The 13,036-nt window shown below is 38.3% G+C and overlaps 1 protein-coding gene across 1 annotated transcript in view; it reads right to left on the bottom strand.

The window, feature by feature from the left end:
• RTN4 (reticulon 4) overlaps window positions 1–8,277 on the bottom strand; it is a 69,844-nt gene extending 61,567 nt beyond the window's left edge. Inside the window, exons 1-3 of the mRNA XM_035565511.2 lie at window positions 8,176–8,277; window positions 2,590–2,660; window positions 1,407–1,489 (exon numbers count right to left, since the gene is read on the bottom strand). The gene's annotated coding sequence lies outside the window, so the exon portion shown is untranslated. The remainder of the gene's footprint in view (window positions 1–1,406; window positions 1,490–2,589; window positions 2,661–8,175) is intronic.
• Window positions 8,278–13,036: the final 4,759 nt, after the last annotated feature.

Raw genomic sequence — 13,036 nt, 5'->3', positions numbered from 1 at the left:
GTCAGGCAGTGATCTGTCTTAATTTTTTATGAAATGGTTTATGCCAAATAAATTTCCTCTGACTTCATAAATGCAAAATGAGTTATTTCCAGGCCTCACACATCTAGCGGATACTTATGTTAGGCTTTAGTAATTTACATCATTACAAAGATATCAAGATTGGGCCCTTGTAATGGTAAGTATTTCAACAAATCCCATTATAAAGTTTTTAGCTTCCTTTAAATTGCGTTTTACTGTTTGTGTATTGAAGGAACAAGACTGCAACAGTGATGAAAAAGATTTACAGCCTAGTTTGATTTACAGTGCCTCGTGTTTACATGGAAGCCAAAAATATCCAATGAGCCTCACCTGAACACGTGAACAATTTTTACTCAATGAAATAAGCCCACGTTGCTTAACAGCAATACTAATCTCCATAAAGAATATGTTCCAAAGAGATAATGTGAATTAACCCTGAAAACATGCTTAAACTCCAGCTCCCATTATTGTTTTGCATCCCCAAGGGACTGTAACATTAGCCCTAGTATGATACCATAAATCCAAGAAAAAATCAGTATAATTGAAAGATACCACAATTTCAAACTGTTCCAAATGTTATCCTGTTTAACATCTGTTACACTAAAGAGAAATAGAAGAAGATGGATAGGAAAAATATTCAACAGGGACTAGATTCACAACAGTTATGCACACTACTTGATTAAATCTTTCATTTTGAACTATTTTTCAAGCATAAAACATACCAAGCAGCAAGTAAACCGGAGAATTATTACACGAAATTCTGACCAAGTAAAACTAACAATTCAGTAATTCTCACTTTCCCACTTTATACCTGGACAGCAACCATCTGAACTGTAAGATAATCAATATTTATCTTTAGACAGAAAGAAGAAATGTGGATGTCTTTCTGTAGAAATGATCAGTGAAAGTACTGCCACAGACAGGGACAATACTGAACAAACAGCCAGAAGGTAAGCTAAGACATCAAATAAAACCAAATTCTTTCATTTAGAAAAAAAATATTTTCACTGATATGACTAAGTTATTCATGTTTGTTTCTGCACTTTATCAGTCATTCTTTTCTCTCTCCCCACCCAACAATAGCAGACATATAGTTTTTTTCCTTTCCTCATTACAAGATAAAATGAAAGCCTCTTTGAAAAAGACTTTTTTTTTTTCTTTTTCTTTTTCTTTCAGGAGCTTTCATGTTGCTGCTTGCGCACTGTATGTTTTCTCCTTTGTGTAGGCTATGTGTAGCCTAGGTACCTGAACATGCCCCAAACAAAAATTATGCCTGAAGCTAAATATAGAAAGCAATTTGTACCTCATCTATCTGTCAGAACCACAAATTGTTTATATTCATTGAAAAAGAGGAAAACCTGTTGCTAGCTACTGGACAATAGACAAACCTGTCTCCCTAGGTGGTAAGTCGCTGGACAGCCTCCTTCTCCAAAGGCACTCATTGAGCAGTCTCCTTTCTTTGGAACTCTCCCTGTGGTGGAATTCACAGAGCTCTTATTAATGAGCATTAGCATTGGGTGTACACACAAATTTCACACAGGAAGGCAAAAAGCAGTGAGCCAGTCCTTCAGTTAATGTAAACTGCCAGGGTTTTTTGGTTGCTTGCTTCACTTTGCGTTACTTTTTACAAGCCTTGTGGCATTAGGCTGAACACCCATGCTGAGATATGACAGGTCAGAGGGGACAAATGCTTGTTATTTTCACTCATCCAAGCTGCTGTTTTAATCTTGCTGAATTGCATCTGTGCTGGAAAAGTGTTTTTCAAGTTCAAACTGGACCACTTTATTAAACAGCATCAAGGCTACGTTAATAAGGATTCTGATGAGCATAAATTTCTTTCAAAGTTTTTGACCAACACACTCCTGTCCATACAATCTGATAAATATCAGAATAACTATCAGTAGAAGCAAATGAAACCTATCTAAAGAATTCCACTATGCAAATTTCAACCAGGGAGATTTACTTCCATTACAACCAATTTGTAGGGTGTTAAGAGCATTTTACCCCTTCATTATTTCATGTTACCAAGCTGCTGGGTGATCTATGTTGTATGAATGTCTCATTTCATGGCTGAACAAAAGCTATCACAGCCACTTTCCATATCTGATTCAGAAAACCTGTTATTGCTTATTACAGAGGGAGTTCAAATAGACATGAATGACTGAGTCTATTTCAGCTGTTTACCAGATATACTACCAATTACATTATGAAATAATAGAGCAAAATGTTTCTAATTTTCTGTTAATTGAAGGTAAATTACAGTTGTGCTACAGGTGAGAATAAACCAGCAAACCTCAATTATATTAATTAACCTATGTAATTTAGGCCAACTGAACATAACTCTTCACAATTTTTCTACATTTATATACTGGAGCATGTAATATGCTGGTTAATTGTGATGAGATCGAACTATTAATTATAAATGCAAACAGAACAGAGTTCAAAAGAGTGAGCTTGGAACCTCTTAATTTCTTTGTTATTATTGGCTGGCCATCACACATCAGCTTTATGAAGAAATACCCCCAAACTGGAACGTGCTGTCATCTTGCAGTCAGCTACAGTATAAATTACCTCCCAAACCATTCTTCTGTCCGACAGTCAAAGCAGCGCCTTCTCCAGCTTGAGCCTTCGCCAGCAAATCTCTGAAAATGGTGTCAGGGAGCGGATTTAGCACAGTCACACAATAATGCTGAGTAACTCTGATCCTCACTGGGAATAATTTCTGCTGCTGTCACTTCTCAGCCATTACATCTTCTGAGGAAGCTGCCTTCTTTGCTAGCTCAAGCTTTATTTGCTGTACCACCTCTGTCTTCAAAGTATGCTTGTCAACTTCCCAGATTAAAACAAACTATCCAAATGAGTTCCTTTGGGGAATGAACAATAGCTAATCCCTAGCTGTGACTTTAAAAATACTTCTGCCTTCTTTTCGTTTCTTCTCTTCAGGCAGGAATCAAATTATTTTTATTTATTTATTTATTTAGAATCATGCATCCAAATCTTCAAAAGGAAACATTTTTAAAAGGAACTTCTAACATAATTTCAACACCCTCTGCTTTCTTTCCCTTAGGGCCTCACCATTTTCCTCATTTCCTCCAGAGCTACTTCCCTCTTTCTATGCTTGTTTCCTTCAAACACCTTCTCATCTTTTCATGTTTTTTAAACAAAAAAAAAATCCTATTTAAAATATTTGGGAATGAAATAGTGATAAAATTCACTGCTGGATAGTAAAAAGGACACAGAGCTTTGGCATGACAGCAAATCTATTCCCCTAGTTTTAAATTCCAGCCAATCCAACTCCTTGAGGAATCTTTCTAGTGAGTTCAGGAGACATTACATCTTCATAGCTTGACTTGGACAACTTACAGACATGCACAAGGCATGATTCTAAACTACAACACACTTTACTGTTCTTTCTGGCTTACTTTTAGAGTAGTCAACAGCAGTATTCATATGCTATCTACTACTTGTTTTCCTTTGCAACCACAAAGTTAATCTCCATACATTACCAAGTTAAACCAAATCAATGTACTGTTTGTTTTAAGACTTCTTATTTAGTGCCAAGAGAGATGATAATGAAGACTCAAACTGCCCTGTGTGCCCATACAGGCACACCTTTATGGAGGAAGGAAGGAAGGTAGGGAAGAATGACAGCTCACAGATGTCTGATGCTTTCCATCAGGTATGGCATACCTACTGAAACCAAGTGCTCTGAGAGACCAGACAACAGGTATTTACAGATTTCGTTTTCATTTTACTGGCAACTTAAGACATTGTGAAATCTATAAATTCTTGTACCTTCCTGATTAGGTAAAACAACTCCATATTACATAAACTTTCATGTGACACTCATTCTACATAGTCCGCCAACATTTATGCTCTCAGACCAATTAAATCTTCAAACCGTAAGCATTAGCATCTGAGTCATTTAAAATAAGGATATATAGGCACCAGAATCCCACATAAGGGGGAATAGAAGCCAAGGAAGAAGCAGTTATAAGAAGCTTTTTTCAGCTCTGAAAACACTAAGTCATGCTCTGCAGACTGCTGAAATGACTTTCCTTTCCCAACTAGCCTATGCAATGCCTCTGCAACACTGGCAAACCACAGATAGGCTTTCTGTAAGAGCTCCTTTTTAAAGCTTCACATATCTGTGACAGCCCAAGTGTTGTGCCACTTCGAGATTTGGTCAGGGGACATTCTCTCTCACTTGCAGTGTGCTCAGTTAATTGTCTATTTGAAGAATAGATCACATTTCTTTGGACTCAGATTCAAACTGGCAATAAGCTTATTACAGCCTATTAACAAATGTAATGTTTTCTGTTAAAAAGCTTTCCCACACATCAGGATACCACTCAGCTCCAAGAAACATGCCGTGCAAAGTTCTCTCAAATATTTCAGATGTACTAAGCCAAAAAAATGTAGATTAAATGGCCTGTACATTTACACCCCAGTAAAGGTAGGTTTCTCTTTCCCACCCCACATGTTTTCATCTGCCAAAGCACTTTTATAAAACCAACACTGGGGCAATTTTTTCTCCATAAACACCCCAGTAAGAATACTCAATTAAATAATCTCTTTTACCACAGTGTAGCAGCCTAACCATGCTGGGCTCGTGGGAGAAGTTGATAGCTGCATATGTTTGGGGATTCCACTTATTTTGAAAAAAAAGCCCAAATCTTCTCAGGTTCTTCAGCTTTGAAAAAAGCTTGCTTGCAATGAAAGGAATTTCCTTTCCTGCCTTAAATCAAGCATTATTGCCTTACTGAAATAAGGTATGCTGTTAATATGGTCAGTTTTTCTCAAATATAAGGTATTGTTTGTTTTTTCTTTTCCTATGTAGACAGCAAGCAGTATTCTCAGTTCATGAATCTTTCTCATTCTTCTTCAACACTCCAGAAGTGAAATATTGACCCAACGTGCTTCCTGCAAACACGGCGACATCACTGTGCCAAGCTTTCTGCAAACATGGGGCATCAGGGAACTTACTCCATAGGTTTTTCCTTGAAGTTGGAATTACATGACAAGCATGAAGGATGAACTAAAAATTTGCATTTCAACCCTATCAACAAAAAAGCTGCACATTTTTCATATTCTAGATTATGAATATCTGGAAATCTGAAGCCTTCTAAAAATGCAGAGGCTGGCCTAAAACAATGTAGAAAATATGAGGTTTTGCAGTCTCTTCTCTGTCTGTGAAGTCTACACAGCATGTTTGAGTGTGCACCGATGCAGCTGCTTAGAGCAGAGCCAGGCAGTCATGACGTCTGCAGAAACTGTGTCCAGAGCCTGGTAGTGACAAGAAGTGAAGACCTCCATGTCTTATTACAGCTTTGGGGATGAACAGCACTGGGGCAATTTTCTCCCATAGACACCCCAGCAGGAATTCTCACTTGTTAACTGAGAGATCTTCCTGTTACCTATTGGTCTCACATGGTAACAGTGCAAGAACAGAGCACAAACCCTATAGATCAAGACTAATAATCTAAAAAGATACCATGCTAATTTTCCCCATGAAATGTAACAGCTACAGAAAATCCATTTACAGCCTGTCAAAGATGGATGAAAGAAAGAAAGAAAAATTACAAAGGAGCTAATTCTCCATTTTTTTTCCTGTTTAGTCATTAGCATTAATGCTAATTAAAATTAAATTAGCATTTAGCCCATTAGACCCGGTCCCCTAATAAGGACAGAAGAGCCCTGCAGATATAATGGGGAATCTGAATGTGAGGAGACCCCTTGCAGCAGCCTGTGCACTGCCACCTGCCTACCAGCACCTTACTGTTGACAATGCTTCATCACCATGAATATCTTCGATCAAAGATCTTGAGCCAGCTGTGCCCTCCTGGTTTGTCTTGCAATGTGTCACTGCAGCAATACAAATATAGCCAGTCCATTACCCTCAGATTGTCTGACTAAGCAGTTTTTGGCTGAGAAAACACTGTTATTTCACTACTGGGATGAAATTTTTATTTCAGATATAATCTTGCAGTCATAGAATTTCCTAGCTAGGGCTACACCTCTAAAAATCCAAGGGCAGATTTGGGCCTTAATGGGCAAACAGCTCAAAAAGGAATCCACAACTGAGCTTTTTTTTTTTTTTTTTTTTTTTTTGTCCAGAGAGTTAATAAAGAGATGACAGGGCACAAAACTATGGACAGAAAGCAAAATGTTAAGGATACTATAGGACCAAATTCTATTCTCAGTAAAACATTCATTAAATAGAGAAATTCTGTAAGAATTTACTAAATCTAGTACTAAAACTACTTGTCTTTTCAAGGGTATGGAGAGCTATTTATTAACCCTGAGTCAGGTGTTCCTGGTTAAAAGTCTACATAACAGTAATCCCACATGCTGTAATTTTAATAAAATACTGACTGATCTTTTGGATCATACTCCATAACTTGACCCTGGCTTTTTATTTACTAGTTATGAAATACGGGAGTCAAGTCTTAAAAAGAACAACAACAACAAAACTTCCTAATAAAATACATTAACTGCAGAAAAGTTGCCACTTAGGGTAGTAAATCAGATGCCAAAAAGTACCTTTTTGTGTGCATGGAAATAATGTGGCAACTTCTTGCATGCTGAGTACAGCTATCTCCCTCTTTACATTCTGTGCACACTCAGCTCTATACTGCATGAGCTGGTTTTGTTTACAGATGACAGGGTTTCTCAGCAACATAAGAATGTGAAGCAGAAACAGTATGTGTCACTAAGAACAAAGCAAAAAGTCAGTCTTGGTTTCCTTTCACAATCTGGTATTTTTCCTTTCATGTATTTCCCCTGCTATGCTTTTTGCCTACAGATTACCCAACAATTTTCAGAGCTTGTCTCAGGTGCACTTCTGCTGCGTACATAAAATACGCCCCAAAAGAAAAGGGGAAAGAAAGGTCATAAATATAAGTACATAGATGAAATGTTTCTACTGTACATGCACCTACATAATACATACAACAGACGTAGGTCCTATTCTGTATTATTGGGAAAATCTCAGACCTCATGTGTTTTTAGGTCTATTGATAAGTAGAATCTTCTTAGCCTAAAGTTAATATTCATCCCACATGAGTATTATGGGTGTTTCAGAATAATCATACTGATTTCATCTGGGCCAAGAGTAGATTAAAAAATGGCTTTATCAACTTTGAGTTTCTGGGAATTCATACACTAGAAAGACATTTAAATTTTTTTTTAAAAAGTATTTTTATATATTTTTTTAAATGTTTATGTCATGGAGTAGAACTATTTGTCTCTTTGGCCACATTTGTCTGCAAATAACGTTCCTCAGTACTGATGTCACCATATTAATTAGCCTTTAAATGAAGCCCCCTAACTGTTACTGAGAGCTGCTTTTTCACTGTCACTGAAATTAATTATCTTTTGCATCAAGTGCCAAACTGATGGGCAATGAGGTGAATTACAAACAAATTGCCCAATGTAGCCAACACCAAAGTGCTCTGTCATTTATGCAGTCCCTCTTTATCCTGGGAGAAGCAGGAAAAAAAGCAGCCTTGAGACTCATCATTTTTGGCAGGGTCCAGCAAGCTATCTAAACTGCATTCACTTACCAGCTCTAGCTTTGTTTGCAGGAGTTGAAATGAAGTGCAAAACAGCACCAACAACTTCTCGCTGCTCAGATTTGCCCCCTAATGGTTTATCTTAGGGAAGGAACGAAACTTGTTGCTGGACATGCTTTCACAGAAACAGTGCAAAAGAAGGAAAGAAGCCATGTCTTTTTCACTATCCCCAGCAGGCTTATGTCCTGCATACTGTCAATTCAGTCCTGAATATTTATATCGCTACCAGTCAACAGACTGTGTTCTTTCACAAACCGCCAGCCAAAGTGATTTCTCACAGCCAAGCAGCTGCTATTCTTCTCTATCCTTTCCAAGGGCTCAGCCTCACAGTCACTAGATAGAAAAGATCAGGTTAAACAAGGGGAAAATTTGCAAGTTCTTCTTAAGACCCAAAACAAACAGACACATTCATACACAGTTACAAGGACCAAGGGCACAAGAATCAAGCAATTTTTCAGATTCAAGGTATTTTGGAAGAGGAGTTGTATTAGAAGACTCCATAAAAATAACACTAACATATTGGTAACTAAGTTTGTGAAGAGGGTGGTTTGAGCATCACAGCAGAAACAGAGGTGATATCTACCTGGCTGCAAGCCTGTCAGCTTCAAGAGACCAAACACTCTGCGTAACAGAGGAGGTGATGGATTTCAGGGCAGTACAGGAACTATAACTCAGCACTTCCAGCACAATGGACGTCACCCTGACTGTAGATCTAACATATTCACCACATGACTAAGGAAACCGGAATGGAAATTCTTTTTGTAAGCGTCATTCCTCTATTTTGTCATCTCTTAAATTACCATGTAGCCAGATGGGGTAAGTGCCAAAGTTTTAAATCTGAAGCTTCTGTCTCACCCTTTCTTAGCAGGATGTGGGGTATATAAAAATTTAATAGTAAAACTTGAAGGAGTTATCTTGTAAAGAAAGTCACAAACCTATTCTCTTGGCTAATTCAGGCTGCTTACAGCATGGAGCAAAAATTAAGTTCTCAGAACAGTTAGTTTCCAAAACTTCCGTTTAATTGAGGTAAATCACTTAACCAGGATGGTTCAATTTTATTTTCATGAACTTATGAAATTTTTACAGAATTTTGTCATGATTTACCGAAGCAGGATTCTCCTTAGTAATACCAAATACAACTCATTGGATGTTAATTTTTAACACCTTCCAGGCTGTCCATGGTTTTGTTGTTGTTGTTGTTTTTTACAGTGAGATAGATTCAAGGACATTATCAAAGAAAACAGATAAGTGGGTATTCATTTTCCTGTTCTTTAACATGGTCCACAGACTTAATGACAGTGGCATTTTCATAGGAGTTCGGCTCCAAGGTGAAAACAGCATCATGTTTCAAATGTGATCTTTAAAAAATTGAGATTATTATATATATTCTTCTTGTTCCCTGGATATCCAAAAAGGCATCATTTCAATAAAACAGAATGACTAACCTGAAGACTTTGAAATGCTTGCACAATATAGTTCAGAAGAATCTCTCTGTAGTTCCATTAAAAATAAAAATGACTGAAAAATACCACTCCTAGAATCTTTGTACTGATCAAGACTTGCTCCAGCTGGTCACGCAGATTTACCCCTGCAGGCCAGCATTTACTTCTGCCACACTAGTGCGACCTCCTCTTCCCAGAGGCGACAGAGAACTTTCTAAAAGACCAAAGGCTCACAGTCGCTTCTGCACTACATGTCCCAGGACTCAGAGGCCACGTGTCCGGCATTCAAAATATTTCCATGTCTGCTACAGCAAGCTGCAGTGCAGGTACTGCCAGATAACATCACTGCTGTGTTCTGTTAATACAGGAGTTTCATTCCTGTATGGTGTTTAACTTTTTGTCTATCACCATCTGTTGTGAGGCACAATATTCGCTAAACTTCATGCCCAGTCCAGGCCTATGATGGACTACTTTGACAGCATGCATACGTACTGCCTATAAGCCACACTGCTAGATGTGTATCTCAGCTCTCTCTTTGCCTGGAACAAAAATCAGAAAAAATACTGAGGAAAAGATATAAGTTTGGGGTTTATTGTTTCTTTTGTTGTTGTTGTTGTTTTTTCTTTCTTTCCTTTCTTTCTCTTTCTTTCTCTTTCTTTATTTCTTTCTTTTCTTTTCCTTTCTTTCTTCTGCCGATATTAAGTTAGTTGTCTTGGAATAAGCCTTTGGGCCATGTTTAGACCACAAGTTATAACCAAAATTAGGAAAAACAGCTACTAACCATAGAGAAAATTGTGAGCCCTTTTCAAAGGTGCTAAAAAGAGAAGTCTAAAAGATAAATCTTACTTTGTTCCACTTTCTGAAGCAAGAGGCAGAATGGGAATGAGTTCCACTTATTCCAGATACTGCTAGATAATGCATGACTGCATTCATCCATCCACCTTGTAGCATTCCCAGGGGTTGCCAAGACTCAGGAGACAAAAACTGCTGCAAATTCCAGCACAGACCCAGAGGCTCTGCCCCTGAACAAGACAGCTCTCCAAAGCCTGGTGTTTCTTTACTTGGGAAGCACTCTCATGCATGAGGGCTAGTTATTACAGAAACTCTTAAAAGGACACACAGACCTTAACACAATTGGAAACTGTTCAAAAAAGTACGGAAGCTGTAAATGTGCTTCAGCAAATTTGGCCAACTTAATTTCAGAGTGGCCGGTTAAATATAAAAATAAAATACAAAACAGCCAGATTCCAGCATTAAAGTTTGTCCAGCTCCCTGTATCTTCTAACATAACCAGCATTGCAGTTTTAGGCTTCTGCAGGGGGAACCTCTTATTCTGGTGCTACTGAAATGGAGACCAGTTTCTGCAGGCAAAAGGGGAAGAAAGCTGCAGTCACATGCAGTGTCACACAGATGAAGTCATACACTGGCATAACAGCAAGTGTTGTCAGTTGTCAAAGGCCATCTGTAGCCAGCAGACTTAAACTGTCATCCTGGAAAAAGATGCAAACAAGCCTAATGGGAGATTGTATTATCCTCTTTCTGGCATTCAATCAAATGAAGCTTGTTCCCTGACCAGATATAGAAAACAAAGGCCCACATTCTTTTATTTTCTTTTTAAAAAGAAAATCATTATTTTTCAGCAGTTGATATATTTTCAAAATGACAGGAAAAATAGGAACACCCAAAGAGAACTCCATAACTGAAGGGTCACTTGTCAACTGTGGGTTGCGTATAACTCATTTGCTGCTGCAGGGAGAAAGGGATTGCTCCACTGTTTGCTCTGCAGAACAGACTCACAGACTTTTGATTTGAATCATTTATGGGTTGGCTCTATAAGTAATTTGACACTCTGCTTGTGTGCTTTCTCTCTTTTGGGGGAGGGGGGAAGAAGTTATTTTTATGGTGGCAAACACTGTGGAAACTGCTGGAAAAACATACTAAATAAGAGATCCATTACTTGGAGCAGGAAATGGGCACACACTTGGAGATGATGCATTAAGCATTCCTGACAAAGAGTAGCAATGGCTCTCTGTACACTGTGTAACCTCCTAGAGGTGTCAGATCTCCAAATCAACCTGCAACTGAAGACAGGAGACATGCTGGGGAAGAGGCACACATTCTGGTGCACACAGGCCCCAGTAATGTAAGAAGGGAAATATTTCTGTTCTGTGTTCTAGGAGGCAAAGATAAATGTGCTTGTTTGGTTGGTTCTGGTGCAGAGAGGGTCCAAAGAAGAAGAGTACTGAGAAGTGAAAAGTGAGTCTTGGGATCTGTGCCTGGTACTGATGCAAATGAAGGTGAAACTATACAAACAGTAACACAATCAGACCATTCATCATTCCTTCATTAGCGGCTTTTCTTTGCAACACCCCCACCCAAAAAAAAAAAAACAACTTTCCTTTTTTTATGAACGACCAAGAGGACTGAAAAGAAAGCCTAACTGGCGAGTGTGCAGTATGCACACTGTTTGTAAGACCGTTTGTTAATGCAAATAAGATAACCCTGAACCATAGATGGTGTTAGTGTAATTCAATTTGCACAAACTCCATCAGATGGAAACTTACTGAGTATACATATGGAATCTCAACTTATGGCAAAACAGTTGCCTGCTACAAACAGAAATGCTTCCAGCACTGGTGCTAAGCAGATACAAGCTCTGCACTCCAGATACAAAGACCTGTTATCTTGCTCAGATTTACAGGAAAGGTCAGATTTCCATAATACATGCACTACAAATATGCTGGCCCTGTTTACTCATACACAATTACAATTACACACAATTACTATCAGTGAAAAAATGATAAAATTGTTTTAAAATACTTCATGTTCCTTTAACAGAATAAAAGTCTTTCATGTTCTATTCACTTGGATGATTGGATGACTGAACAGTAAGGTTGTGTTTATGTATATGTGCATTATAGTCTGGGCTCACAGAATCCAACACTGCCACACCAGCCTGTCACTCCCCATTAAAAAAACTTGACTGCAGCTGCTAAATAAACGTTTCAGTCAAAATTTTCCATGTCATTGGCTGAACATTTTGGAGAGCATTTCAGCAAGAAATGATTCAGCTGTTTCCAAGAAATAAGTTGGAGAGAAAATACATTGTCATGACTATATTACAAAAAGAAATCTTCAGAGTTTTTTTTTTGTTGTTGTTTGTTTGTTTTTGAGGGGGCAGGTGGGTGGGCTTTTTTTGTTTGTGATTGTCGTTGTTGTTTTTGTTGTTGTTTTAATTCTGAAGAGCATGTAACTGGTAAGGTGTGCACCTTCCTATTCCTGAAAGAAAATGTTCTTACAATCCTCAGAAAAATTCCACTTGTTAGATTTTCTAGAACTTGAAGCTACTAAACTTTTGGAGACCCCCATGCCTTTTACAACTCTGTATGTAATCAGACTGCAGGCACTGCCCACCTGCAGAAAGCAAGCTCCAGGGACTCACAAGGACTTCCATCTGCTGAACCCAGATGCTAGAAGGCTGGACACAAACTGAGGGCAGGAACTCCCCTGTCCTGCTCACAGCAACCTTTTCCTCAGCACACAGTCGGCCTGGAGAAGGTAGCAGTTTCCTTCAGAATGCACAGAGAACGCAAGGACATCATGAAGAAAATAAGCAGAATGGGAAAAAATGTCTTGCCTGCACAGTAACTGATAGCTGATTCTCCTAAAGACCCTTCTGACTGCATGCAGAAGTGGGATCAAGTGAAATTAATAGTCCAAAAAGGAAGTGCAAAAATACTGATAATCCATAAGTGATGTGAAGGACTGTTTCGGAAAAAAAAAAAAAAAAAAGGGGGGCAACAGAAATATCATTTAAGTCTGTAGAGGCATAAGGAAGAACAAAAGAAACCCAAGATAAGAAGTGATTAAGCCTTTGGAAACAGACCAGCAATCAATGATTCTTTGGATTTAAGGTCAACTTAGATACTGGCTGCACTGCAGAAATCGTAGCTGAATAGATTAGAATAAATGCAGATTTCAGCATTGTGGTGCCTGAGCGTG

This window comes from Cygnus atratus, chromosome 3 (assembly GCF_013377495.2).
Source record: "Cygnus atratus isolate AKBS03 ecotype Queensland, Australia chromosome 3, CAtr_DNAZoo_HiC_assembly, whole genome shotgun sequence".
In the NCBI taxonomy this organism is placed as follows: Eukaryota; Metazoa; Chordata; class Aves; order Anseriformes; family Anatidae; genus Cygnus; species Cygnus atratus.
Note: the sequence above shows the minus strand (reverse complement) of the source record. Positions and strands in the feature narration are given on the sequence as shown.